Source organism: Alligator sinensis, unplaced genomic scaffold (genome assembly GCF_000455745.1).
Source record: "Alligator sinensis unplaced genomic scaffold, ASM45574v1 scaffold964_1, whole genome shotgun sequence".
NCBI classification, from domain to species: Eukaryota; Metazoa; Chordata; order Crocodylia; family Alligatoridae; genus Alligator; species Alligator sinensis.
The window spans coordinates 85,954-93,930 of NW_005842680.1; the positions used below are offsets into that span (position 1 = coordinate 85,954).

At 39.5% G+C, this 7,977-nt stretch overlaps 1 protein-coding gene across 5 annotated transcripts in view; it reads right to left on the reverse strand.

Moving 5' to 3' along the window:
- The window catches only part of THRAP3 (thyroid hormone receptor associated protein 3), a 56,237-nt gene that overhangs the window by 19,797 nt on the left and 28,463 nt on the right, over positions 1 to 7,977 (reverse strand). The window lies entirely within an intron of this gene.

Sequence of the window (7,977 nt, forward strand, 5' to 3'; positions counted from 1 at the left end):
CTTCCAATCCTATGTTCCTGTGAAGAAGCATGCAGAGTTGGTAAGCTACTCTTTGGAACAAGCATTGCTTTTTAAAATGTTGCTCTCCAAGTTAGGAAAAAACAGGTAGAAGGAAGCCCCTCTGCCATGTAAATATATCTTTTCCTCCTGAAAAACAAGCCATTTCATTTTTTTCCACACCATTACCAAAGAACCACTTACCGCCACTTCAAAACAAGGGTAAGAGACTTTAACAAGAATTAACTTAAAACTTGCTTTACTTTCAATTTTCAAAATAAAAGACAAAAGATGATATTAATAAAATAGCCTTCCCAGATACACAAATCTCAGCCCTCAGCCAAAGATCCATCATACTATGAAACTCCACACTGCTTTTATAGTATAGTTTGTACAATTGCTATAATCAGCTGAAAGAGTATATCACTCACTGAAGAGTCCCGTAGCAGCCAAAATAATTCATAAGTCCTTCCAGTGATTCAAATACCGACGACAGAGGAGAGTATCCCATAACATTATCTGACCCAAGTACCATTATAGTATACAATTTTTTTTTTTAAGATGAATTTGCCTGTGCTATTTGCACAAAAAAATCCCTGTGCTATTTGCACCAGACCCACAAAAAGTTAGACTAACTTATTTTTTAAAAAGACCTTAATTCCTACAGTCCACCGCCCTAAAATTGTTCCCATCACATCTACTGTCCAAAACAAACCACAGGGATGCCAACCATCTGCCACAAAGGGTATAGGCCGTCTTTGTGCGTGTGACATGTGGCAGGACCGGGGGGACAGGAAGCACAATGGCAGAGCAGGCAGGGAACACAGGGCAGAGTAGCAGAGCAGGCAGAGAAAGTGGCACTCGTGGAGGGTGCAGGGCTAGAAGCAAACCCAGCCTTCCATACTGTAACAGGTCACAACAGTTCCATCGTTTGTCTGAGAGTTAAACTACTCCAAAGACACAGTAAGAGTTGGCCCGACATAATTTAGTTCGGCTAAGAAGCAAATCCCTTCCAAATCAAACTTTTATAGTGCTGCAGGATAATGCTCCACCTTTCAATTCCTCACTGGCTTCAACAAAACTTTTCCATTCAGTCTGAAAATGCTCTGGGCTCTAACTGGAGGAAAGGAAAAAGAACTGTCCCTCCGACTTGCAGAGCAAACTCTTCCAGTCTTCCTTTGGTTTCCTCCATTCCTAGAACTCCAGGAATGAAGCAAGAGTTAAACACTGTTTGTGTTTAGATTGCTAAACATACTGCATTAGCACTTGACATCAAAAAGTTAAGTTTACTTCCCCTACCGATTGAGTGGGACTGAGGAGGTCCAGTGTTCCCAGTTTTAGAGTGCTGGGTTGTTTGCAACTGAACAAGCCCTAAATTTCAGTTGCAACAGGATTAAACCCAAAATACATAGCACATCCCATGGCAGAGATTTTCTGCAGGGATGGACAAAGATCCACTTTAAATAGTTGTTTTATAGGAATGAAATTGGAAAAAGTTACCAAAAACCAGGAACATAACTTTTGTTTCAAAAGTGCGCAGTGACTCTGGAGAGGTTTCAGCAAACCCCGGCCTCTACACAGCTATGCTCAGCTTCCCCTCAACTCTTCTCTCTTACCTGGTCCCACCATCTCATTCAGAAATCTGACTCACTAAAAGATATTAGTTTGGGGATGGGGTGGAGAAGGCACTATTCTTACAGCAGGGTGACAGAAAACCAGCTGGAAAGAAAAAGAATAGTTTAACTTTCCCAGGAGCACTAAGGAATGCCTACATTTATAACAAAGGGCCTGTGACATTCTCTTCACAAACTCTGGTTCACTATTAGCTCATTCTTTACCAGGAAACTCCTTAGATAGGGAATCATGTCATCCCCCCCCACACCAATTAAAATATTGTGAAGATACATGGCAGACACCAAAGGTGCCAAAGAAAAAGTACATGCTGATTGACAGCCATGTCACCACAAATGTGAAATGGGCCCTGCCTGCAACATGGGGAGTCCAAGGGCAAAAAGCACAAGCTAGCTGTAAATTCATTATGCTATTGCCCATTCATCAGTTGGAATGGATGTTTGTGCAGAGTCTTACAGAGAACTGGCGTGTTAAGAATTGAAGTGATCTATGCATACCACAGCACACTTTTTATACATCTTCCAAATTAAGAGCTGAGAGTGTTTTACATACATGTTTTGCACAGGCACAGTAGGCAAAACAGAGCCCCAAATTTACTGAGGAAGAAATCAAGACAAAGAAAGTTCAGATTTTTATAATCCCATATTTTGCATCATTCAAGACAATCGGACACGGACGGACACCCCCCCTTCCGATCTGAGACAAGGCAGGAGGGAGGGACTCCATAGCACCTAAGCCTTTTGGGAAGCTTCAGTAGCAGAACAAAGACGGCTCCTGAAGCTGCTAATGAGGTTTTAAAGAAACCCAACCTTCACTTAAATCAGCATGTCAGGAAAGTGATTTGCCATTCTGCTCGACTTTCACCTTAATTTGGCTTTGACTGCACTCATTTTTTATTTTTTTTTTTTACACCACAGTGTGAACTGCCAGCTTTTGCTGCCTGCTCAAATGCTCTTCCCAATCTACCCTAAACTCCCTGACCTTCAGCTTGCACAGATTCAGTTAAAGGCATCCAGCCTAGAGACAAACAGGTGTCTTCGGGATATAGCATTTAAAGGCTACTTAGAATATACTTAAAAAAAAAAAAATTACAAATTCTGATACTTTGGCACCAGTGAAATTATGACATCAAAGGAGAAGCTAAACAGATGAAAAGGGAAAGATGCTTTTGTTGGTACCTATTTACTTTTCTAGTGTTTAAGGAACACTTGAGAAAGGCTATCTGCAGATTTAAGAACCAAAATAAACATTTAAGAATCATCACTTTCCAAGACTAGGTTCCCTGACCTAATAACCTTTCGATACATGCCTTTACAGCTGATACAATTCTTAACTGGAATGAAGAGTACCAAGATTCCTTACCTTTATTTAATGAGGGAAAGAGTTTGCATGAGTGTGCACACACACTCCTCCCTGCCATTTTTTTCAAAATATATTGACTGAATTAACTGACAAACAGTTTAGAAACAGCTTATTTATCAAAAGAAAGGGTATAAGTCAACAAGATAAATACTGTTTGTAATAAGAACCGGAAAAACCCTAGAGCACAATCCGCGGCTATGTGCAGGATGGTGCATTTCACCAGAAGCGCTGCTTAACTCTCCTCCTGAACAAGCTGCAAAGTTGTTCTCTCCCTTATATAACAGATGTTCTCCGAAGCTGAAGAAGGATTTCAACCTAGCATCTACGCTAAGGATTGAGGCATGGGCCATTTCTCAGTACTGTTTATTACAATAATGGAAGAGGTTTTGCTCAATCTTATTATTTTTAGGATAAAAACATCCAACTTAACAGATAAATCATGGAGCCAAACACCTGCAGTTCTAACTAGGAATAGTAAACAAAAATGCTTGCATTTCAGTTCTGTTCACAAGGACCAAAAGACCCACTCTTTTGGGGACAGATGGTGAATGCATAAACAAGACAGAAACTAGACAGTCTCCTCCCTCCCCCCACCAACACACACACACGGTTTGTGGGCACCCTCTGTAGTTTTGAATGAGATTAATGGTACAATGAAAAACCACAAAAGTTAATAAATACTCTCAACTAGAGGCAGTGGGGCTAAATTAAGTCATAAATTGTTCTAAAGTTGGAACTGTAACCAGCTGCAATCTGTTCGCCTCATTTTCTCTACATCCAATACTTCTTCTGCATAGGAGAAGCCATATATAATTCGCTATACTTTTGGAATTTTAATAGATAAATGCCAAGTTTTATCTTCCAGTATCTGTAAATCAGGCCCACTGACTCCAAGTGAGTTACCTACATATATTCCAGGACAGATACTGACTCAGTTTATAAAATGCTTCCTAACTGATAAATGTCAGCTCAAAAATTCCTCACACAGAACCTTCTTCGTCTACACTAATATTAACAATGGAAACAAAACACTACAGTTGTAATTACAAAGAGTAAGTGGTTTTGTCTAACTTGTGCACCTGAAACAGAGGTTAGCTTCAAGCAACTGAAGTCTCCCTTCCATGTTGGAAATGCACACATGCAGGCCTGGAACCAGATTCTTCATCTGGCACACTTCGACACACACACACACCAGAACAAGCATCTGAGGCAAAGTTTCTCAGTATTTGGAGCTGGAAAGACTTGGCAAAGCAAAATACCCCTAACACAAGAGAGATTACAGGCTCCAAATCCTAAGCGAAGCCACATATAAGGATATAAGCTACTATCTGAATAAATTTGGTTCTAAAACATTTACTGAATTGCTACCAGTCATATTTTAAGATGGACCCTCTCACTAGAATCCACATTGGCCTCTTAATGCCCAAGAAACATATCATGACAAGCTGGCATCATCAACCTATTTCATTTATGATACAAATGCATGGAAATAATGGTTGCGTAACCTGATCTCAGAGGGAACACTCCCTACTGCACTCCACTAATTGCTTCAGCCACAAAATATGATAACACAACATGACATTTTTTTAAAGATTAGAACAAAGGATAATTGTATTATTTACATTGGTAGAAAATATCGTGTACTTTGCATAAATAGTATTTCCTCAAATGCCAGTATTCATTGTATAGGTACACTTAAAATAGTGAAGAATTGTTTGCCTCTTAAGGGCACAAGTAAAATATTTCAGACTATTACAATATAAATACGTATAGACATGTAAATGACACTTGCAAAGTGGGCACATTTTACAGACTCATCAGTTTTCAACTACTCAGCACTCTAATAAGTCAGTCCTTTATAACGCCAAACATTAAGTCCCCAAGAGCCAGAGACATGAAAATGTATGCTTTGGGCGGAAATTAGTAGAAATTATACTGCAAGGTAATGTTGCATCAGTAAGATTAGAGCTGCCATCTGTAACGCTTCCTGAAAGATGTTATACATACCTGACTCTCAAGTTACCAAACTCATAAGTACTGGAAGTATACCATAAATGTACAAGGAACCACCCTCTATTACACTGTTGTTGCTCATCCGCATTACTGACAGACTTAACTATATTTTGCCTTAAAATATAAAAGCTACGCTGCCTACTATGACAGACTGCCAACTCTCATGACACCCATGACAACTTCTCACTGCTGAAATCCCCCTGAAAGTCTTACAAATCCATGTTCCTTAATGGGTGTTAAAACAAACTTCCTTCCTCTTAAAAAAAAGTGAGTTGCTCATACTCATTTATTTTCAGACTTTCTCCATCTGGCTGAAAAACCGCTGACACTGTCGGTCCAGTGCACCCTAGTACAATCAATTTACCAACACAACCTCAGAATAGGACAAGTCAACATTTAAAGGAGACTATTACCACAGGAGAGTTAAATAGAACTGTTAATACCAAAGTAGTTACTAAATAGTACTCGGTTTTAACTAAAAAAAATACAACAGAACCAGACTGATGTACAAAACAAAGGCTCCCGAAACATGTTATTAATTCAGAAAATGATGAATACCTAAAATAAGTAAAATGTCTCCCCACCCCAGGAGCAGTGTAGTCAGATATTGGGGGCAGAGAAGGAGAAAAATATGAATAAAATCCTAAACCTGAAACTAAAATTCTGAAAGTGGAACTTTCAGGTTGTCTCATAATACATTCTATTAATGCGTCTCCTGGCTGTATAAATACAGATTATTATTACTTTTTTTTTTTTACTGCTATGTCAGATCTCTATAAAATGAGTTAAACTAAACTAAAGAATATTCTGCCAGGATTGAGAAAATGCCTCCCAGTCCTCCCCGCCCCCCAGTACAGTATGAGGTAAATTCAATTACAGTGAAAAAACTGCGCCACAGAAATACCAAGCAGATGATAAGTTGTTACAGTTCAATAGCTTAGAAATTTCGCAAATCAGAAAAGCAACAAGCATAGAGATGCCTATGAAACTATGCTTTTCCCCAACCTGTTTATTAAAAACTATTTGGGAAAGACAAAAAACTGGTTAACAAAATATTTCCCCAATCTTAGTTATTTTTTACTGTAGGATGGGGATGAAAAAAAATACAAAATGAAATTAAGATTTTTGAAGCAAGTAAAATGTTTGGAAAAAGGACAATGTTTTATAGCATCCAATGTGAAAATTATTGATCTTGCAATCTGAAATTGGAATGATCCTAAAGAACAGATCCTTAAAACTGAAAAAGGTGTTACGTTTGGGACAAAACAGTATTTATAACTTTATTGCTCAGTAAATTATTTTAAAACTGGGCTCATCGACACATCTGAAGCGCAAGCGTTGAATAATACAGGTATTTTCAAATTAAGATTAACATTACCAGGATACAGTGGAGAAGTTAGGCGGATTCTACTTAGCTTCTGTATCCTTTGATTGGATATGGTTAAAGAAGTGAAATCAGCTTTATTTCCGAAGACCAAGAAAGCAAGACAAAATAAATAAATAAGGAAGTAAAAAAGGAACAGGAACACTTAAGAGCCTATTCTTTGTTCACCAGATGGTTGTTTAAACAACTAAATGCTTCTATTTTTAATTAGCAGAGAATAAATTAGTCTGTTGCACGCCTCCATTTTAAGCAAATTCCAATGGACTGACTAGCAGTGCTTTCATTTCCAGTTGGTCTCTCGGCATCCAAAGTACATGTGTTACTGTGCGATACTCACATAGCAGCGAGGGATCAGAGGTCACAAGCACTTATTGGCACAGCAGAAAAGCACCAACTGATGCCTCCCTTTCAGGGAAATGAACTCTTGTGACAGAACATTTAAGTTAAAAATTAAAAGAAAAATAGTTACAAATATATCTGTCGCAATGTTACCAGCTTTACCAATGTCCACTAACCAACAGCAGACCGGAGGTTAGCACAACCAGCCAACGTGCAGTGGAACTGAAGGACAAATGAGAGGCAGCAGTGAGAGGAATTAAGCAGTCAGACAGCTCACAAAGATATCAAATGGCAAACATGACGTGATCCAAGTGGCACCCTGAAGAACTTGTAAACATTTTTTCAGCTAAATAGTTGTTGCTTTGATAATGTCAGTAGCCACTAAGAAGCTATATGCCTCAAGAAATTACACAATTTATGGGACCACTGCAATGGATTTAGGAACTATTTTGCATTAGCCAAAAAAAAAAATTCCAAGAAGCTTGACTATAATGAAGTACAGCAAGATTTACTCAATAAAGAATACAATATATGAATAAATGATCCTTACTGGATCTGGTATTGGCAACGGGGGATGACATGGTAGGGGACCTACAGATCGGTAGCCATCTGGGGGACAGTGATCACCTAATAATAGAATTCTTCATAAGACGTCGAGTGGGTAAGGTAACTAGTAGGGTGAAAGTGCTAGACTTTAGGAAAACTGATTTCAATGAACTCAGGCGATTAGTCAAGGATGCACTGCAGAGTAGGAGTTTTGAAGAGATGGGAGCCCAGGAAGGGTGGCTGTGCCTTAAGGAAACGATCCTTCAGGCACAAAGTGAGACGATCCCGATGCGAGGAAAAAGAGGGAAAGGAGCCAGGCGGCTTCCTTGGCTGACCAGAGAAATCCAGGGCAGCCTAAGGGCCAAAAGGGGAGCACGTAAAAAAAGTGGAAACAGGGAGAGATCACCAAAGACGAATATACCTCCTCTGCTCGCGCTTGTAGGGAGGCAGTTAGACGGGCCAAAGCTACCATGGAGTTGAGGATGGCATCCCAAGTAAAGGACAACAAGAAATTGTTCTTTAGATATATAGGGAGTAAAAGGAAGGCCCAGGGAGGAATAGGACCCCTGCTAAATGGGCAGAACCAGTTGGTGCTGGACAGGGGGGACAAGGCTGAACTCCTCAACGAGTTCTTTGCCTCATTGTTCCTAAGCGAAGGGCACGACAAGTCTCTCACTGGGGTTGTAGAGAGGCAGCAGCAAGGC